Raw genomic sequence first — 22,439 nt, forward strand, 5'->3', positions numbered from 1 at the left:
CATTTTAACCAAAGAAATGTAGTAACAATTTAGAATGCCTCAGGCAGTATAGGATCCAGAATGAAGGCAGTTGAAGTTACCTTATAATCTTTCCAGGTAAGTTTTGTGTTCACATCTAGAAAGGGGTTGTTTTCTTCCTCAGAACTCTTTTAACAATATTCACTTGGCACTAATATATTGTTACATATTCTAATAATTATCTGTATACATGTCCTAATTTCCTGACTTGCTTGTAAGTTCCTTGAGGGCAAAAATTGTATTATGTTTCTTTGTGCTTCCTCCTACAGTTATTTGCAAACATAACAGGATGTTAAAATGCTTGTTGATTGAATGAAACAATCTGAACCAGGTTAGGGCCATGATAAGTAATCACAGCTTTTCCTCTTTCGTCTCAGTGAAGGTCAGGATGTATCTTTGTTCTTAGTTTGTTTTCTTTGGTGCAATAAGTTCAAGGCTAAGCAATGGGGATACAAAAAGAGACAAAAGACCCTCTTACTTCATGAAGCTTATTGTTTGATGGATTCATCATAGCAAAGGCTTAGTCTCCTTAATGTGGACCTTGAGATCTACTAGAGCTCAGTTCTAACCCACTGAAGACTACATGCTGAAAAAATAAACCAGTCAATCTTATCTTTGCCACACAGGTTCCCCTCTATGCCCCTCCTCTTTATACCTCTCCCCTCCACTAACAAAATTTTGGAAAAGTTCCAACTTTGTTTGCTTTAGATATAAGCAGTCTAGGCTGAATCAAATGCTATGAAAAAAATAAACCAATACTCCCTAAATTATTACCCTCAGTTGTGTAAGCTATTGTTGAGATTTAATGCATACACATTTAATTCACACCAAGGATGTTGTATGCCCATAATAATGTTTTTCCTTATTAAACCTTTAAGTGTGGAATGTAACCTTTTCAGAGGTTAGTTGAAGGTTGAACTAAGTCTGATAGGAAAGTTAGATGATTAAATTCAATGCTTTCATGGTATTATAAGGGGTAAGGTCTTGAGTATTTTATCATGTAGTTAGTAACACAAAGTACATTTTTCTTCCAGGGCAAACGCTGCAAGAATGTCTCTAGGTATATTGGATTTCTTTTCTAAATCTTAAAAACTTCTATTACTCAAATAGCAGGCTTTTTTTACCTCCTAAAAATCCAAGCTACTCTGATTTTTAAGAGCACGTTTGTAAACCTATTTCATTCAACTAGACAAGGCTTGTAAAAAATGCATTTTAGAAATGTTCTTCTATAGCCATTAACCTATTATATTAATTTTTAGCTTATTTTGGCTTTAAAAATATAAATGTGGAATCATTTTAGAAGAATTTCAAGATTCAGGGTGAAATGGAAAATGTTGGCACAGTGTCTCCAAATACAATCAGTTTGGTTTCCTGGAGAGGCTTGACATGCCACAAGGTTATTTTTTTCAACTCTTACCAGTAATTGGATTTATTTTCTTCCTGAATTTGGGTTCAATAGCTCAGGCAAAGAGATGAGCCGTTCTCTAGCTAGAATAGGCCTTTGGGAAGAAAATACATTCCATGCTGTGCTTTTGTTTGTAGCAAATGTCAAGGCTGTTACTAACTGAAGACAAACCTATAGTATTTTGGGACATCAAACTGGCAACAGATAGAGGCATCTTGCTGTAGAAAGAAAATTGAAGCTGGAAATAAGAAAGCCCTATAGTGTACTGTTATATTTAGTAAATGTTAGCTTTTGTGAAAGTCATATTTTGTGCTGACCGATATATAATATGATATAGATTTTTCATCAATTCTTCTTTTCCTCCTTCTCCTTCTTCCCTTTAATTCCTTTTCTCCCTTACCTCCATCCCTTTTTTCCCTCCTTCTGTCCCTCTGTCTTTCCATACCTCCCTCCTTCCCTTCCTTCTCTGCTTCCTTCTCTCCTCCCTTTCCTACTTCCTTCTTTCTTTTCTTCCTTCCTTCCCCCTTCCTTTCTTCATTCTTTCCTTCCTCCCTTCTTTCTTTCTCCTCTCTCTTCTTTCCTCTCTCTTCCCTTCCCTTCTCTCCCCCTGTCCCTCCATTCTTTTCTTCCTTTCTTTCTTCTTTCCTTCCTTCCTCCCTCCCTCCCTTCTTTTTTCCCTTCTCTCCTTTTTTTCTTGCCTTCCCTCCCCCTATCCCTCCATTCCTATCCTTCTTCCCTTCTTCATTCCTTCTCTCCCTTCCTTCCTCCTTCATGATAGGCAGTATGGTATAGTGGGAAGAGTACTGCCCTGGGAATCAGGATACCTGGATTCTAATCCCAACTCTGTGATTAGTGACAAAGAACTTCAACCCCTCAATGACTCAGTTTCCTTATCTGTAAAATGAGTGATTTGGACTTGATTGTCTCTAAGACTCCTTCTAGCATTGATACTCTGTGATTCTAAGTATTTGAGCTGAATCTTAAAAGATTGGTGGGGTTTTGATAAGCAGGGTGAAATAAAGAGGATATTCCAGGTAGTGAGAGGGGCATGGGCAATGGATGGAAGGTAGGAATATATAGGTTTTGTATAGGGACATTTGTGATGTGATTTTTTCAAAAATGTAGATATAACCATGTCATTCTCCTACTCAACAACCTTCAGTGGCTCCCTGTATCTCTTGTCTTTGTGCCTTCAGCTTGGTTGTCCTCTAGTCCATTCTTGTATTTCACTTCTACTTTACTTCCATTCCTTAGATTCCTTTATTTCCTTCAAAACTCAGCTAAAGAGCCACCTTCTGGATGAAACCTTTCCTCATCCTCCCAGCTACTAGTTTCCTTTTCCCATTTATTTCATATGCATTTACATATTTTCTTTCTCCCTCTTCAATGTGAGCTTCTTGAGGACGGGGATTCTTTTAGTTTTGTCTCAGAATCTCAAGTAACTTGTACTGTATCTGGCACATAAGGCCATGTGTTTAATAAATGCTTTTTGAATGATTGATTGATAAGGGAAGATAAGGCTGAATATTGGTATTTGAAGTCACTTTTCTGTTGAAAATGTTTAACATGCACATTTAATTCATTGAACAGTGAAATAAAGGGGAGTAGAGAAGGGGCCACAGGGCCTGCTTTCCCTGTTTCTATTATTCTCTTTGTGTTTCCCAGTGTTCCCTGCACATTGTGATACATAAGAGGAGTGCTCTCAGTTGTTAGCAATAAAGCTGTTTCTTAGTTTGGAGGATTATTTAGGCACTGGTAGACCCTGAGAAATTTATAAACTAGCAGGCTCATTTTGAGAGTGGGGGAATCAGAGAAGATGCTACCTCTGGGCATACATGACAAACAACACCAAATGGTGACAGTGTAGAATGGCGGAACGAACAAAGACAACATGGGTTCAAATCCCAAGTCTGCTGCTTGCTATCTGTGTCACCTTAGACAACCTGTCCATCCTCTATGGGATCTCTACTCTGAAAGCTTATATTAGAAAATATTTGATGCTGGAGAAATGCCATTTTTGCTGTTGTCTGGCAATGGCCTAACTGGGCTTTTGAACAATTCAACAGTAGCTCTAAAAATGTCTTCCATATAAATTGATAATGCAAGACAGGCCTGTACCTACTTGTACCAAGAAATTGGGCAAAGTGCAGATTTGTTTTATTTTAGTTTTGAAAAATGGCATAGACTTTCTACATAATATTTCTATATAATATTCTAGGCATATTTTGTTTCTCAAGGTGGGGAGGTATTTCCTGTGTTAATCTTTTAATTTGCAAATTGCTACAGTATTCCAGACACTGTAACATATGGAAATCTAGTTGGGTTTTTGAAGGCAAAGTTCCCATTATGCTCTTTATCATACAGATTTGCATTTGTATCAAGAAATAAACATGTTGACGTGTGGGAAAAGTGCTAGGCATAGAAGGCCTGTGTTTGAATTGTGACTTTTTGACAATGCAGAAGTGATTTTGCTTTTCCAGCCTTCAGTTTCCTCATCAATAAAATTAGGCAATTTGCAATTTGATATAATGGCTCTGTTCTAAGGGAGGTAGAGTGTTATAAGGAAAAGAACACTTAGCCATGAAGTCAGAGGATATGATTTCACATTTTTGCCTGTGATACTATCTGTGTAATCTTTTAACTGCTTTTGTTTCCTCATCATAAAATGAGGCACTTTAATAAGAAATCCTGTAACAGTTTTTGATCTGTTATTCTATGATCACTTCTAGATCTAGTTTTATGACTCTAATATGTTGCATATATCTTTCTTTTTTTTTTTTTTGGCTAGGCAATGGGGTTAAGTGACTTGCCCAGGGTCACACAGCTAGTAAGTGTTACGTGTTTGAGGTCGGAGTTGAACTCAGGTCCTCCTGAATCCAGGCCCGGTGCTCATCCACTGCGCCACCTAGCTGCCTATATATCTTTCCATAATACAGATTCATTAGGGTGACTGAAATCAGGCCTAGTTTACATAGGTCATTATGTTATTAGTGAGTCTTTCAATTTGAAAATTCTAGGTGACCCATAATCTATAATGTGTCATAGCTATGGCATACACTGAATTTTAGCACTAATCTCAGTGCTTTAAAAAAAAAGAACTGGAAATCTTAGTAGAAAAGATTATATTTTGTTAATAGTATTTTATAGCTTATAATAAAAAACCAAACCTTTTATATACGTTGCATCATTTTATCCTTTTGACCTTCCTCTGAAATCAGGAAGGCAAATATGAGGAAGTATATTTTGTCAAAAGAGCCTTACAGATAGAATCAAAAGACTTGAATTCAAATTTTGACTTTGTTAGTTACTAGATACATGACCTTAGACAAGTTATTTAACCACATCGTACCTGTTTCCTATTCTGAAAGATAAAGATGATCTTTAAGATGATTTCCTGCTGTAAATCCTATCATTTATGATCTTTAATTTCTTAACTAGAAAAATGAGGCTCAAAAAGTTTCAATGGTTGGTTAGCCATAGTCACAAAGGCAATAATAAGTGGTAGAATTTGAACTAGAATCCAGGTTTTTGTACACTTAGTTCAGTAGACCATTTAAGTTCAGAACAGGTTACATAAAATTTTAGTCGATAAAATACTTTAAAGCATGCTTCAGTGGCATATTATAGTTGGTTAAAAGGTACTGAAGGAGGAATAGAAATAAAAGAGACATAGGTGGAAGGGACAGAGAAAAAGAAAAGAGGGAAGAGGAGAAATGGAAAAATAAGTACCGTATTTCACTGCATAATTGTTGCAGATTTTATGCCAATTTTATTTTATTTTTTGCAAAATAGTGGGGTGGAATCATTATGTGAAGCTTTTTAAAAAACATTGTACCAATATTACTTAAAAATCATTTATTACTAAGCTATCTTTGATGCAAGATTAAGATACATGGAATACTTGTGAGTATACCTTAAAATTGAATACTGACAATTCATGTGTCTGGAGAATTCTAGTGGCGTGAGGAACAGAATTATACTATGTGATAATTAAATAATTATACCATGTGATAATTACACTATGAAAGGTTATAAACTAATTTTTGGACTAAAAAAACAGGGTGCAATGATTATGTAGTGGCAATGATTATGTGGTGAAATATGGTAGGACTGCCACAGAGAAGATTAAAGCACAGAGAAGCAAAGGGAAATGGTGAGACCAAGGTTGTGGTAGGAGAAATATTTCAATGAAATGAACCCTGACACATAGGCTGAACAGGCTTTTCCTAAGTCTCTAAGCTTCCATAAACGTTAGGCTGGTTTTTCCTTAAAAGCTACTGAGACTATCCTTTATACATAATTGGCTCAAGAAACTAAGGCTGAAACTGGTGATGTAGCCTCCTGGTGGCCTATGTAAAAAGAATCATTGAAAGAAGAATCAAGATCTCCTCCCTCAGGCTAACATACTGCCAGTATAGCCAACAGGTAATCAAGGAAGCTGTGCCTTAAAAAATCAATGCTGCATTTTTTGCTGAATATACGCTCTGTTGTATGATTAAGTTTTGTTGTTAACTCTTAGCTGATCTACAAGTGTCTAATTTTGTTCTGGTCCCCAACCTCAATCACCTGACTTGCCTGAGTGAAATATGACCTCTTAAAAGGTAGATAGAAAAGCTACCAGTGGAGAGAAAAGATACAGGATCACTAGATTTTGATGTTTTAGTTAACTACTCTTGTCACATCTTGCTGTTTATTTGCTATGGACTTAATGATTATTTTTTCATCATTGCTGTTGGAAATGCTAATTAGTCAATGTTCACAGTTCTTTGTTGTTCAGTCATTTCAGTCATATCTGATTCTTTCTGACCCTATTTGGGGTTTTATTGGCAAAGACAGTGGAGTGGTTTGCCATTTCCTTCTCTAGCTCATTTTGCAGGTGAGGAAATTAAGGCAATCAAGGTTAAATGACTTGCCTGGGTCACACAACTGTTAACTACCTGGAGGTGGATTTGAACTCAGTCTGATTCCTGGCCCAGCACTCTATCCACTGTACCACCTCACTTCCCTCACAGTTCTTTACCTTCTCTTTATGCTTAGACCTTTGATTGGAATGGATTAGCCATAATGATTATTCTTGGGTAGTAGAGATAAGACTAAAATAATATGACCTTCTACAGAAAGATGAGATTAAACTGAAGCTTGTTTGGCAGACTGAGTTTCTATATTTTTGATTTGGCTGGTATATTTGGAACAATGTAATTCTTCCTTACTCCTATTCCCTGGTGTTAGTGAAAACTGTGTAATGTGATTACAGTTTTTGTTATTCTGGCCTGAGGCTAGAATATTCTTTTCCCATTATTTATCATGGTCATGGAGCCATTAGCTTTTGCCATTAGAAGCTACACTTGCATTAAAGGTGTTATAACTGGATATATGTGCTCCAAATTCTCATTACATACTGGTGACCTCCTCCTAAAAATTGTGGACTTGGAGTTTTCAGCTTACTACTTGTTGGTCTTAATTGAAAAATTCTCAGTTATTTCCAAGTACAAAATGAACTATCAGAATCAGAGATTTTCTTCCTTATTAACATTGCTTTTGTGACTTATTTCCCCAATTCGCTTTCTGTTGGAAATCTTATTGAAACAAATACTTCTGTTTTGTTTTGTTTTGTTTTTAATAAAGGGATCTGCTGTCCAAGACATACATATCATATAATGCACTAAACCAAAAGAACAATCTTAATAATTTTGCCATTGAGAAGAATTGAAATGATCTTTAGGTCTACCCACTGATTGCTTAGCTCTTAGCTTCCTTTTCCAATTCAGAGCTGTTCATGGTTACTGTTACTTGTACTTACTGCCTTCCTCTCCCCCCACCCCATTTACCAGAACACCTGGTGGTGGCTTAATGGATCTGTCGTCTGTTTGGAGATACCTTATAAAGTTGGTGCCTAAGTAGTAGGAATAAATTCCATAGGGTGAAGATACATGAGTTGCAAGTTCTTTGGATGCCTGATAGCTATTCTAAAATGACTTCTTTGCATATCTATGGCAGCAGATGGGACCTGGTCACTTGACCAATAGTTGCCCTGGACATCCCTTCTCTTTTACCCATTGTAAGAAATATTTTATTTAGTTCATTAAATATTAACTAAGAGCTCCAAATATTTTGCTAGAAACTTGGCATAAAAGAGTATAGTCAGACATATTGCTCTCAAGCAGCTTGCTATCTAACGGGGGAGGGATAAGATAACTGTGATATAAGGCAGGACAGAAGTGCACAAGAAAGATCTAGACAAAGGCATTTGAGGAGAAAGGCAGATTGCAGAAGGCTTTGAGAAAGAAGTACCCAAATTGGACCTTAAAGAAAGTTTTCAACAAATGGAAAAGAGGGAAAGAAGGCATATATTCTGTTCTTAGCGACAACATGATTAGATATATGGAGAATAAAGGGGGCAAGACAAAAGTGGAGTATGGTGAGTAGTCCAGTTTAATTAGAACACAGAGTACATGAATGGGAGTAGTGTGAGATGAGAGTGGGCAAGTAGATTGCAATTAGACTATAGAGGGAAGTCCTCGAATGCCAAAACTAGAAACTCATTTTTTTTCCGCTTTAGTCAATGGGGAACCACAAAAGATTTGACTAGAGAGCTGATATAACTCCATAATATGTAAAAAATGAATTATAGAGGTGGTATATTGGAAATAGGAAGATTACGAAGGAGGCTAATATAGTTATATGGGCAGAGGTGATGAGAACCAAAGTTTGTGCAGTTCATTGGATGGAATCTCAGGGATATTGAATTTGGAGAGGATGAATGTGAATGATATTGTATAAGTGAGATGGAGAGAGTTTAGTAATTAATTTAATCTAGCAATCAATAAGCATTAATTATACACCTTCTTTGTTTTAGACACAATGCAACATACTGAATTGTATGTGAGAAGTGAGTTAAGATGGAGAATATAGAGATGGCTCTAAAGTTTTAAGCTTAGGTGACTTGGAGGTAAAAAATGCTATTAACTGATAGAGAATTTACACTATTAAGCTTTTTAAAGAGCAGTAGAGGTTGTGCTGATGAGTTCTATTTTTGGACATATTGAGTTGAAGGAAATGAAAATTCATCTGGTTGAATACGTCCAGCAGGGTGTTAGTAATGGGAGGTTGGAGTTTTGGGAAGAGCTAGGTACTAGAATAGTTGAAGCCAAGAAAATGGATGAGATGACTAAGAGTATGGATTTTAGAAAAAGAGAAGGCCTAGGTTCTTGGGGGATATTCACATTTAAAGGCTGGTCAAAGGAAGAGAAGCAGTCAAAGAGATATATCCCAATACCAGGGGAATCTAAGTTAAGCAATAATTCATGACTGTACTACCTAGCAAATACTGAAACTCTCTTAATGAATGGAGGAGACATGCTTTAAACAAAGTACACCATTCCAAGGTAAAGGACAAACTAAAAATCCATATTATACTTTTTTAATATTTTAAAAGAATAATTGGAGTTATTTTCTGTTACCAGATTAATAGATATTTAGAAATATATTTCCCCAATATTAGGAAATAATCTTTTCACACTCTGATAAACTATGTTTACTATATGTTTTGCTCTACATAGTCCTATTAAGAACTGATCAGCTGAGCAAATAGAAACAATAAAATTGCCTGCATAACATTTCCATTGAACATAGACCCAAGAGATTCAGCATTTGTAATAAGGTTACTGATATGAAATGATTTACATGCCTTAGGAGGTTCTGATGGATTATACTCGTATAGAACATTGATTAATGTAGATCATTGAGAAATATTTTGAAGGTTCCAAAATAAAACTTTAGACAGGATTTTGTTCTCTCTAAGATCTTGAACTTGTGCTATTTTATTCTCTTTCGCTATAATAAAATCCTGTTGTTCTAGAAAGCAATTTTTTTTAGGCAATTGGGATTAAGTGACTTGTCCAGTGTCACACAGATGGTAAGTGTCAAGTGTTTCATCTGACGATGGATTTGACCTCAGGTCCTCCTGACGTCAGGGCTGGTGCTCTATGCACTGTACCACCTAGCTGCCCCTAAAAAGCAATTTCAAAGAGTATCATGTTGTTCTGAAATAAGGGTGTGCTTTTCCCTTCACAATATGGGCTTGTATATATGCTTCATTTTGGAATGAAAAGGGTCACTGGATTCTCAAAGGTTTTACAGGGATAGAATAAGTTACTGAAGATCCTATGAAGTTGCTAAGTGGTCCCCATTGTCACATGTTTATTATGTAAAAACCAGCCTGGCTGAGTTTCCAGAGATCTAATCATCAAAAGGTTGTCCATCAGATCATGAGTTTTTCAGACACAGTTGTTCATGAAGACTGTCTATTGAGACATAGAAAAGTTGTTTGTATATATGTTTGTGTGTAGAAGGAATACTCATACTGATGAAATAATGACTCTTTCAAACATTGAATTAAGTATAGCTTTTCTAATGTCTGAATGAGGCCTATGCTTTCATACTCTGATGGATAATTGATTTTACTGATTTGAATACTCCCTCCCCTAGTATAGAAGTTAATCTATCTATACCTCAACCTGTATGATTATTACTGTGTTCTTCCATAAATCCTATGTGGAAGATCTATCCAACAATCTCTATCTAGCATTCCATTTCCTATATCTATGCCTTTGGACAAATGACCCACCATGTCTGATGTACTCCATGTTTACCTCTGCCTTATAGGAATCCCTAGTTGTTGTTTTTTTCTTTCAAAGCATTTAGGTGCTGCCCCCTAAATGAGGGTGCAGTGTGGGGGAGTGTTCCAAATCCTTCCTCTCACTTTTATTAGCACTTACTCTCTCTTTAATTTTTTTTGTGTGTGTACTTTATATTTACTTTGTTGTGAACATGTTGAATGTTGTATAAGGAGAATGGAAGCTCCTTGAGGGCATAGGCTGCTGCTTTTTCTTTCTTTGTTTAACCTAATGCTTGTACCAGTGACCATTATTGTGAACCATGAGCTAAGCGTGCTCTCTCTCTCTCTCTCTCTTCTGTCTTCAAGGGGATAGTGATTTGTGACTCTACCCAGCAGCATTTAGCTCCAAGATCTTTCTGACTAGTTCATAGCATATGCTCCTCTTTCTTGAACTTTTGTATTTCAGTGAGCACTAGTGATGTGATCTTGGTCCAAAGGAATTGGCTTTCCACAAAATCAGATGCTTCTATTTGCTTACTGTGTGCAGCATTTACTCTTAGCATAGAATCTCTGTGCAAACAAACAATACATAATACTAAGAATATAATGCATAATAAAATATTGAAACATCTACCAAGCTGCTATGAGCCAGTTAAACTGGCCTCCTCACCGAGGGTCAGATTGGAAATAGAAGTTATCAAAAAAGCACAATGTAAATTTCTTCTTTGCCCCCTGCAAAAGGACCAAACACTGTATACATCACAACCCCCAAAGAATAGTTGAATCAGATGTCAATAGAATCAGACATCAGAAATAGGGGTAGAAACTTTGGAGAACATATAATTGAGGACCTTGGCATCTGGCATGAAATGGAGCTTAGGGTGTTTCTTTTGGTCTTAGCTCCCTTGTCACTAGTAGGGACCACTGACCACTTTTGACTTTTGCTAGCGCATTTTGAAGTAGGGTGAGAGGAACTGATAAGGTCTAGAAATTTAGGGGTACTTGAATCCCAAAATTATGACACGTCAGTCCTGTCCAAAAGAATTGAACCCAAGCCTTCTTTCAGTCAAAGAAAGACAAGATTTATTAAAGATCCACCATATTGGCAAGATTCTTAAGGAATCTGAGCACCTGTGAGCTATTGGCTACACTGTAAAAATCTGAGCAGTGGCTAGATTACAAGAATCTGAGCATCTTAATGGAGACAAGATGGACCTTACATATAGAAAGATCATGGAAGGGATCTAGGAGGGCCAAGAACTCCAGGGACCTGGACCATAGGACAATGGAACCTAGATAGGATTAAGGGTGGGAAGTGGCCTGGGGCCATAGGGAAGAAGACAATGGAGGGCTGAACTAGGTGAAGGGTAACAGAGAATTGTGAGATTGGATGTAGCCACAATGAAAAGCAACTTGATGGGATTATAGCCTCAGGTGACCTCCAGAGATTTGGCCATGTGGGAAAATCCAGGGTTTTTGCTTTTTGGGGTCTAGATCACATTCTAATCATAAAGAGTGATGATATGCAGCACTACCTCTGTGAAAAGGTGTTTCTTTTCAGCCTTGAATACACCCTTTCTTGCCCTTATGATGTCTCTCCATTTTCTGCGTTAGTCAGAAAAAGTTCCATCAAATTTTTTCTTTGCATCCATCAAAGTCCAAAGTTTGCATCCATCAAAGTTCCTCTTTCTCTTAGCAGTATGGAGAGGGTGAGACCAAGAGAGTGAGGGGGCACTGTCTTTATATTTCCAGTGCCTAGCCTTGCACGTCAGGAGCTTTAAAAAAGTTAATTAGATTGAATCCAGTTGGAGGCCTTTGTTATATCTTTTTACATTTTTGTTTATCTTTTCTTCTTGGCTCCCATCAAACTTTTCACTCTTCCTTTTTTTTCTTGAGTTTTCATTTTTATTTTAAACTTAATGGTCACCAACAAACACAAATGTTCCAAAATACAAAGAACATCGAAGATATTTATGCTGTGAAATATGAACTTCTCTTAGGTAGTTTATTTAAAACAAATTATTAAATTTACTAGAAGAGTAACAAAAGCTCTATTTGTGTTCTTTGCTGTACTGTTTGCTTTCTTTTGTGCATTAAAAATGTTCTATTGATAATCTTTTTCGTATGTCTATCATTAAATACTAACTTTTATACTGATGGGGTTGGGATCTGGACCCCAGGAAAGAAAAACCCTGGAGGTTCCCATGTGGCCAAAAATGGCATTAGCCTTAGGCTATAATCCCATCAATTGGCCTTTCATTGTGGCTACACCCAGTCTGCCACTTCTCTTGTTAACCTTAATGTAGCCTAGCTCTCCATTGTTTTACCTCCCTATGCCCCACCCCTCCCACAGACCATTTCCCACACTTAATCCTAGCTAGGCTCTATTGTCCCTTGGCCACTTGGTCCAAGTCCCAGGAGTTTTATTCACCCCAGTTTACTGGCCCCTGCCATCCAGGTCTTTCTTAGACCCCTCCTCCAGTCACCCCAAACTATTTGGCCACTCCTAGATCCCTCCCATAGTCCATCTTGTCGCCAAAGGTGCTTAGATTCTTAAAATCTAGCCACTGCTCAGATTCTTATAATCTAGCCAAAGGCTCAGATTCTTATAATGTAGCCACTAGCTCACTAATGTTCAGACTCCTTAAGAGTCTGCCCAATATGATGGATGTTCTAATAAACCTTGTCTTTGGCTGAAAGAAGGCTTGGGTCAAATTCTTTTGGGCAGGATCTGCATATTGTGATTTTTGGGTTCCCAGCACCTCTAAACCCTTAAACCTCAACAATACCTCTGGTTGACTCTCTCCCTTTTAACAAATATGTATAGTCTAGCAAAACAAATTAGTGCAGGGAGTATGTCTGAGAATGCATAGCCTAGACTGGGGTGGGGAACCTGTACCCTAGAGCCCCATGTGTCCCTCTAGGTCCTCAAATGCATTCCTTTGACTGAATCCAAACTTCACAGAACAAATCCCCTTAATAAAAAGGATTTGTTGGGGCATCTAGGTGGTGCATTGGATAGAGCACTGGCCCTAGAATCAGGAGGACCTGAGATCAAATGTGGCCTCAGACACTCGATATTTACCAGCCATGTGACCCTGGGCAAGTCACTTAACCCCATTGGCTTGCCAAAAAAATAAAATAAAATAAAAAGATCTGTTCTGTAAAACTGGGACTTAGAAGTCCACACCCGAGGACCTAGAAGACCACATGTTGCTTCAAGGTCACAGGTTCCCCATACCTGGTTCTTTTCCTCCTGTCCATGGTCTTTCAATGCCTCTTTTTCTGATGATACATTTCCTGGGTGATATCAGGAGTACCTGGTGGACCTTACCACCTATTGGTCTTCCCTTTGTGCTCTGTGCAGGATGTCAACATGATAGTATTGAAAGCCTCTGGCAGGCATAAATCTTCCTGTTTTATGCTTTATATAATAATAATTGAGGACCACTGAACAAAGATATCTTTATTGCTGTGTTTGCCAGGGAATCTTACATGATCATAACATATGGAGGACACATTGTTGAGGGAGAGTGTTTAATGACGCATTTTGTTCTACTGAGTCAAATGCTTTCTGGATCATCAATAGATTGAAAACACAGTGGGATCTTATATTCATTATACTTTATAGCTAAATACGTATATGTGAGAATGTCCTTGCTTTAAAAAATTAAAACTTGCCTATTATTATGCCTATTATTTGCATATTCTCCTTCATATATGTAGATAAATCATTTTATGAATATTTTATGGAGGTGAGAAAGCATACATATGGGTAGATATTTTTAGAGCAGCTAGGTGGTGCAGTAGATAGAGTGCCAGGACTATAGTAAAGAAGACTCGTCTTTCTAAGTTCAAATCTGGCCTCAGACACTTATAGCTGTGTGACTCTGGGCAAGTCACTTAACCCCATTTGCCTCCGTTTCCTCATGTGTAAAATGATCAGGAGAAGGAAATGGTAGACCACTCCAGTATCTTTGCTAAGAAAACCCCAAATAAGGTCACGAGGAGTTGGACACGACTGAAATGAACAAAAGATATTTTTAGATACTTTTCCTGTTGCTTATGAGTCTATTCAGCATTTTATCACTTCTAAAACAATTTTTTCTTCATACATTTTATTAGGTGCAGACTCTTTTTCTAATTTCGTCTTAAGGGCATTTTATACTGGCCTGTTATAAGCCAAATTTGGTGATTCTCCTATTTTCAATGATAAGACTATGTTGCTAAAAAGACACTGGTAAATTTGTTCCATTTTTTTTGTCTCCTTTCATCTACAAATGATTTTCTGGTATGGAGAAGTATATGTAAAGGCTCTCCCCTGTTTTCTTTGTTTCTTTGGTATATTTTGATCAGTGATACCCTTGATATGTTTAATTGCACATATCAGCTTTAATTTTTCTTTGTATGACCATGACTTTCTTGAGTTTCATGACAAACTTTTCAAAGGACTCATATTCTCCATTTTGGGGCCATGTTGTGAGGTGATACTATTTGTAATTCTCTATCCTCTGTCTTCATAATGTTTTCTGAATAAGTCTCTACTCTGTTTGGCAAAGAGAACATGTATTTGCTGCTTAGTCCAGATTCTGTTCTTTTGGTCTCCTTGTTATGATGATTATTTTGCATTAGTTAAACCTTTGCTGTCACCTGCACATCAGACTGGGCTGCCACTCATTTGGGCTTGTAGGCCCTCCAGCTTTCACTTCCCTATGATAAACTATGGGGCAAGGATTTTTCTGTGACCTTATCATCTCTGCCCAACAATTTTTTTTCCTAAACAGTGTAGAAGTTCAGTTTTAGATTATTCATACTCCTGTCATTCAAGAAAACACCATAACATTCCAGCATTTTCCGTGAACTCAGGTATTTAACTGCTTTTCTTTTCCCTTTATTATGTTTCAGTTAAAGATGATTTATTTTGTATTCCATTTTATTATTATAAATGGTCTCAGAGATGGGAGATAATGGATAGAAGCATCAATGTAGGGAGGCAAGAGTGGAGTCCAATGATGCTTTTCCAAATAGTCCATGTGGCCTGTTGTTTTACAAAGTTGACAGGTTTAGCTTTATTGAGGTTCAGATGACACTTATTCCATTGATTACAATTGTACTATTTAAACATACAACTTGGGTGTTTAAGCAAATAGTAAAGGGGGAAATGACAATATTTAAAACATTTTTTTTCCTTCTGGACATATTGAGGATAGTGTGCCCTTTTAATCAAATGCAGAGTCCAAATTAGGGAGAGACATTTTTTTGTTGTTGTTCAGTAATGTCCAACTCTTCATGACCCTGTTTGGGGTTTTCTTGGCAAAGATAATGGAGTGGTTTTCATTTCCTTCTCCAGCTCATTTAATAGATGGGGAAACTGAGGCAAACAGTTTTAAGTGAATTGCCCAGGGTCATACAGGTAGTAAGTGTCTGAGGCCAGATTTAAACTCAGGAAGATGAGTCTTCCTAACCTCAGGCTAAGCACTCTGTCCACTATGTCACCCAGCTGCCCTTAGAAACAATTTGGGTGCTGAAATTATAGCGGCATTACTTTCTCCCATAGCGCACAATCGTAGAAGAGTTGACAATGAACATCAAATATAAAAGCATTCATATCACCAAGGGTCTTACCCCTCTGTTTCCCAAACCATCTGTCTATTGTAGGTGAGACTCCCTCTGACTCAGCCATAACTTCTACTCTGAAAACCCTTAAGACGATTTTCTCTATTCTTCTGTTCTAGTACTACTATATCACTATCAGCATTGATATTGATATCACTACACACACATGCACATATAAATGCTTTACATATATACAATATATATGTATGTAGTTACATATATGTAATGTGCTACTATAACAGAAGAGTAAAGGATATATAGGTGTATATACATTCATGTATATGTGCATAATATACAAATATATATTTATATAAGTACAAGTGTGCGTATGTGTGTTAGATAAAAACTGCATTAAGACTTTTGGAACACACTGTAAACACACACATCTGTACTCATCAACACATCTTAGGGCAAAATTTTGGAGGCAAAGCCCCAGCTTGCTTGAATAATAAACATGTGTCACATCTACATTGAGTGTAATTCCCCAAGAGACTCTACTACAAAGTTACTAATTGCTTTATTCTCTTTCTAAACTAAGCCTTTGAGAATGAATTAGTTCAGGGAGGGAGCTATCTTTGCCTTTTTGCTCCTTGCAAGTGCTAGGTGAACGTTTGTAAAATTTCCCCCAGCCACCCAAGTATAAACATCCTAGGCTTGTAGAGATTTCCAGAATACCTTCAATAGCTTTAGTTATCAGTGGTATGCCCAAGATATCTGTCAATAGAGAGACTATCATAGCAACCTCAATAGGGACCATGTATAAAAATAAGAGAGAAGGAGCTGAGGCAACTGAAGATTGGAGGCATAACCTGAGAGACCAGTGCTTCTCTGGGGTGGGAACCTGAATTTTCCATACCCCCACTAACTCTGCTACCTTCCTTTGGCTCACTGCCTGGTCTCTCCCACATTCCCCCACCCCCACCCTTTGCTCTAGGCATCAGAATCCTCAGTTATGGCTCTGATCATACTGAAGAGGTCTAGGACTTTGGGGTGCTGCTGGAACCCCAAGATCACAGTACCAGGCCCTGTCTGAAAAATTCAACTCAAATATTCTTCCAGCCACAGGAAAAGTTTATTAGTGATAAATCACATAGGCCAGGTGACTCCTGTAAGGACGAGGGGGCATGAGAAAGGCTTAGCCGAGTGGGCATGAGAAGTTCTCAGCCTTTTGGGCATGAGATTCTCAGCCCTGAATGGGGGCCAGGGTAGATCTTATATATTAAAGTGACTTTGGGTGACCAGGGAAGGGTCTGGGAAAATGTCCTGGGGAAAGGGTCTGGGTGAGAATTCCGATTGGAATGTCTAAGAGATTGAATAGACAATGGGAATAGATAATGAAGGAACTGAGAGGCAACCTAAAAATGAGAGCCCGATTCCTTTTTAGGGAGAGGGGCAAAGGCATATCTGAATAAGATTAAAAGGTAGGCTAAGGCTTTTCAAAGGGAGATGAGGGGCTGGGGTCTATAGACAAGGGGAGCCAGATTCCCTTTGGTACAAGGGGCCAAGACCTCAGCTTGGGCCACACTTCATCAATACTAACATTCCATTCAGGAGATATTGCTAAAGTAAATTGTTTAGAGAATTGAAAGCCATGTAGCTTTAAAGAAATAGTTGCTTGTCATAATATAGCTCTGAGAACCCTATGTACATCTGACTGAAAGTCATTGCCCTTCTGAACATCCTGGTGTTTCATTAAAACTTATTGTTATAGTGTTTGACCAAATTTAGAGCAAATGTGTTAAAGGCATAGTGAAGGGAATGTTGCCTAATCAGCTGGTAGAAAAAGTTCCACTAGTGCCACACTAAAAGTGTAGCTTTGAAATCAAGAGGCATGAGTTCAAATCCTTCTGCTACATGCTTCCTAGAGGTCTTTCAACAAGTCACTGAAACAGTTTCTGTTCTGGAAACTATTAAGCTATAACTGCCATAATTAATTTCCTAGTGTTTGGTTTGCGGTTTCTATCACCCTTCTTAATATATCACTAATACCTAGCATTTATATAGTGCTTTAAGATTGGCAAAATGCTTTATAAATATCATCTGATCCTCACAACAACCCTGAGAGATAGGCACTAGTATTATTCTCATTTTACAGATGAGGAAACTAAGGAACAAGGAGATTAAGTAATTTGTTTAGAGTCACATAGCTAAGTCAGTGTCTGAGGCCAGATTTGAGCTGAGATCTTCCTTAGTCCAACTAGTTCCCTGTATGTATAAGGATATGTTTTCTTCTTAGAATTTTTTAAAATTTTAGTGCTATCCTTCTTCAGTGGATAACGTAAATGAATTGATATTGCTTGCCATATATACATATATGCATGAATGCATACGCATACACATGTATGTTTTTATATGTATATTATATATATATGCATATACAGATATATCCAAAGCTATATTCCTAATTAAAACCTTCTTCCCTTTATTAGGTGCTTTGTATATTGGAATTTCATTTCCCCTTTGGAATCTGAATTAGCAATTATATGTAGGGAAAAGGTCATAAGACACTTTTTCACTCAAAGAGAACAAGGTCAATTCACAGCTATAATACATCCATAATAATGGACTACTTAATTCACTTTAAATGCTTCTTGTCTTTTGTTTTGGTACCTGAAACCAGCCCAGAATGTTTTCCCCTTTTGTACCAAAGATAGCTTCATAAAACACCATTTTCATTTTTATTTTTTATGTCAGGCCTTCTTGCTCCAATCTCTTATTCATACTCAATTACTACAATTCCCACCTAGAAGCCATAGGCTCCTTTTTGGTGAGGGTTCTCCATAATTTAATTCTAGTTATATCTGGAGCAAATACACTTCTCTCTTGCCATCTTTATGTCATACTGCAGTCAAACATTTGGAGAGGTATTGGCTGCCAAATGGAATTGAAGAAACTGATCAAGACATTTTCACTTTTAAAAGCCTCTATAATACAAGCACACAGACTGCTTATATTCCAGTTGATGCCTTGAGAAGTCCTAATTTAGTGTTTTTATTTGAAAAAAAAGGGTGCTGTGGTGATGGAGTAGGTGACATCTAAGGATACTTCTGATTTTAAATCTATACTCATATTAACTTACATAAGAAATAGTTACCATCAGAGTTAAAGTCTTATCCCTTATCCACTTCTCATTTTTCAAAATTGGCAGCTTGTATTAATCAATCACATCAGAACGGTTGGAATTATGCACAATATCTTTTTCTCATCCTTATTTTTTCCTCTAATTTGGTGTTGATTTTTTAACTTTTGTTCTAATTAGTGCTCTGATTGCACACCAAGGACTCATTTGGAATTGACTTATGAATTAATAAACATTTATTTACTCTCTTTACCATATAACCCATTTTATTTTTCTTTTAGGATACTGGTTGTTCAGTGCCTCATCTGTTGCCTTCTGAGTCTCTTCTTAAACGAAACATTCATGATAAACAAATGAGTAACTTCTGATTGATGTGTACGTTTTTACTTCTTTTGTTTTTAATATCAAATCATTTTTCCAGTATTTTCCATCTTTCTTTATGCCTCACTTCACACTGGAGTCATCAATTACCTTGACATCATTTGGAAGATCTTGTGAATTTCTTAATAAAATTTCATTACCTCTTCATTTTCTGTAAAAAATGTTGTCATATAGGTTGTGATGATTATGATAGTGGTCTTTTTTTGTGATCATTGTGAATATTTCAGGACAAAATGGCTAAAAATTCTGGGCAATAATTTAATTCAACAACAACAAAAAAAAAACCTCAACAAGCCATTTAATAAATGTCTATTGTTGTTCACAAGAACAAACCCTGAAATTTGAAATACTTTTAGAAAGAAATTTATTAGGTCATCTGGTAGGAAGAAAGCACCAGAAAGAAGGGGCAGCTCCCTCTCCAGATTCTGGAAGGTTTATATTATATAGGATTTTGACAGAGATATCACACATGAATCACATATGAATCACATGAAGGAAATCCAAAACAAAGCTTGAATGGACCCAAAATAAAATCTGGGTGTAGAAGCCCCCTTCTCCCCCCAAAAAAGAATGGTTTTTGAGTAGATCCAAGATGTGGGGAACCCACAATTCCTTGTAGCCTTCTTCAGCATTCCTAAAACAGTTACTGAGTCAGGGTAATATTCTGGATGCAAACAGTCTCTGAGCACATAATGTTAGGTTCACACAATATAAAGAAATGAAAAATAATAATCCACACTACAAAGGTCACAGTATTGTACTAGTTAGTGTGAATGCAACAAAGAAAATTAAGGAATTTTAAGATTTGGAAGAAAACAGCTAGAATTTTTCTTATCCATACCTGAAAAGAGTCTCCAAAATCAGGTAATTAACAAGTGGTCATTGAGATTCTATTTTGAAGACCTTCAAAGATAGACCTCCCTCCTAAGGCAATTATTCTACTTTTAGCCAATTTCTAATTCTGAAGTCTTTCTTGACATCAAGACTAAATTTGTCTTTTATAACTTCCATATATTTCAACTTCTTTTTTCTCTTCTGGATCTAAATAGAATGAGTCTAATTGATCTTCCACACAACATCTACTCAGTTACTAGAAGATTACTATCATATTCCCTCCCTCTACCTGAGTTTTCTGTACTCTATACCAAATGCTCCTAATTCCTTCAACTGATTTCCATATGAAATGAACTCAGATCCCTTCACTATTTTGGTTGGCAGCATCTTTATAATCTCTAGCACGGCAATATACTTCATAAGATGTAGAACTCAGAACTGAACAGTATAATCCAAATGTGGTCTGCCTGGGTAGAATACAGAGGGACTATCACATCCTTATATCTAGAAGCTACATCTTTCTTAATGCAGCTTATGATTGCATGAGCTTTTTTTTTTTTGCTACCACATTCTGCTGCTGATTTGTATTTATAGTAGAACAAACTCTCCAAATCTTTTTTTTTTTGGGGGGGGAACCAACTCCTCTCTAAGTATGCTTCTTGTTATACAATATTTTAGTAGTTTTTTTTTAATCCCTAAAGTAAACTTTACATTTTGATTGCATATCATTATTAAATTTAGCCTCATTCTTTAGTCTGGCAAAAGATTTTTTAAAAAGTCCCTACTAAGGGAGCTACTTGGAGCATGTACACAAATGAATAAGTACTATACACGTACACAATATAAATACATATGTATCTCATATGTGTATTTATATATACCATATGCATACATATGTACTGTGTAATATCAACACTTATTTTTACACTATATATATGTCTATATGTGTGTTTGCATGCACTATGTACTTACCCATCTGTGTATATGACCCAAGTAATATGTGTGCATATATGCATATGTATACATGCATGCAAACATTTCTGTTTTATACGCATATATGTACGTGTATGTGTTTATATACACATACATATACACGTGTGCACACATTTCAAGGAGAAAACTAACTGGGGGAATTGGGAAAATCTCTAAGATGTGGCATCTGACTGAGTCTTTAAGGGAGGTGGGGATTCCAAGAGAGATGTTAGGTATTCAGAGAATCAGGGGACAATTTTTGAAAGTTCAAGCAGCTAGAAAATGAATTAAATATGGAGACAAAAGATAGAATGTTGAATTACTCCCTATCTCTAAGAGGTTGTATAGGGGAGAAGTAGAATTTGACTGTCATGTAGATTGTAGGAAGCTGAATAACATGAAACAAGTAAAGCTAGCTTAGATCTAGCTTGGTGAGAAGGCAACAAGGATCATCTAGACACTTTTGAACAAAGAAGTAGTAAGATTAGGCCTTTGCTTTGGGCAGCTTTGTAGAAGATTGAGTCTATAGAGGAAAGTCTATAAGTTAGGAGACTAAGCAAGAGATAAGTATAGATGAGAAATGATTAAGGTCTGAACCAGGGTGGTGACAGTGTAAGTGGAGAAAAAGGAATTGATGGAAAATATGGTATAATGAGCAGAATCCACAAGATTAGACAACTGATTAAATAGGGGGTGGAGAGAGTGAACAGGAAGAGGCAAAGATGACTCTAATGTTTTTGTTGTTGTTGTTGTTGTTGATTTTGGATGTATGGTGGAACCAACTTGAGCAACTTTTTTATTCACCTGTCCAAGGAAAACCTATGAGCAATCATTCCCATTTCTTTTCCATTTCTTTATGTCTTCTGGCTTTATTTATAGTGAGGATATTAATATCCTATGTCATAATAAGAATAGCTAACAGGGCTTTACAGTTTGCAAAGCACTGTGTGTGTGTGTGTGTGTGTGTGAAAACCCTCATCTTAAAGTCCATTTGAATAAGACTTTTCTCATTGGTGGTGGAGATTAATTACTCAATGATCCAAGTCCATGATGGTGGTAGAGTTGGCCAGCCTCAAGAGAGATGATAATCTGTATCAGAATTCTTTCTCAGAGAGTTCACTGAAGGTAAAGAAAGGCTCTGGGAAGAAGCCAATATATAGAGGAGCAGGTTTCTATCACCAATTTGCTATAGTAGAGTCTTTGAAGAATTTCCTTTCAGGAGAGATCTGGGACTTTCTCTTTTGGTTGTGCTGAAATACCTCACTTCCAATGACAGAGCTCATTCACTTTGTGAATTATCTGGTATATTCTCATATTGCATAACTTCTCTGATTTGTTTGCTACAGGCTTGAATAAGTGGCTTTTTTTTATTTGCTAGGTGTGTTCTTTGTGTAACTGGCATTTGATGGGAAAGGAGTCAAGCCTGGAATATGTGGCTTGGGGGACTATTTTCCCATTAATGGATAGTAATCAGGAGCTCAGCTTGAACCTAAAAAAAATTTCCTCTAGACTAACAA

General features: G+C 36.9%; 1 protein-coding gene across 4 annotated transcripts in view; it reads left to right on the top strand.

The window, feature by feature from the left end:
• SLC16A7 (solute carrier family 16 member 7) overlaps positions 1–22,439 on the top strand; it is a 240,717-nt gene that overhangs the window by 37,437 nt on the left and 180,841 nt on the right. The gene's annotated exons all lie outside the window — the stretch shown is intronic.

Source organism: Phascolarctos cinereus, unplaced genomic scaffold, assembly GCF_003287225.1.
Source record: "Phascolarctos cinereus isolate Bilbo 61053 unplaced genomic scaffold, phaCin_HiC Scaffold_1;HRSCAF=81, whole genome shotgun sequence".
Classification (NCBI taxonomy): domain Eukaryota; kingdom Metazoa; phylum Chordata; class Mammalia; order Diprotodontia; family Phascolarctidae; genus Phascolarctos; species Phascolarctos cinereus.